Source organism: Penaeus monodon, chromosome 29 (genome assembly GCF_015228065.2).
Source record: "Penaeus monodon isolate SGIC_2016 chromosome 29, NSTDA_Pmon_1, whole genome shotgun sequence".
NCBI lineage: Eukaryota > Metazoa > Arthropoda > Malacostraca > Decapoda > Penaeidae > Penaeus > Penaeus monodon.
The window spans coordinates 2,173,939-2,174,257 of NC_051414.1; positions in this window are offsets into that span (position 1 = coordinate 2,173,939).

Genomic DNA, 319 nt, shown 5'->3' on the forward strand with positions numbered 1-319 from the left:
GCCAACATTAATAAATCAAATAGAATATAAGAGACAATTAGCAAAAGCTAGACTTATAATAACACAAACAAAAAAGGGAATCATGGGAAAAGTTTTGTGCAACATTAGATTTTAAAACATCACCAAAAATAATTGGAATTTCCTAAAAGAAATTAACAGGAGAAATAACAACAATGGAATATCCATTAATTGAAAACGATCTACCAATAACAGAAATTGCACAAAAATCAGATAAATTAAAAAAAGAATATATGGAAACAGTTAGTAAAAACCCAAAAAAAACTTATGTAAGAATTAGAAAAAGAAAGATTATTTAATT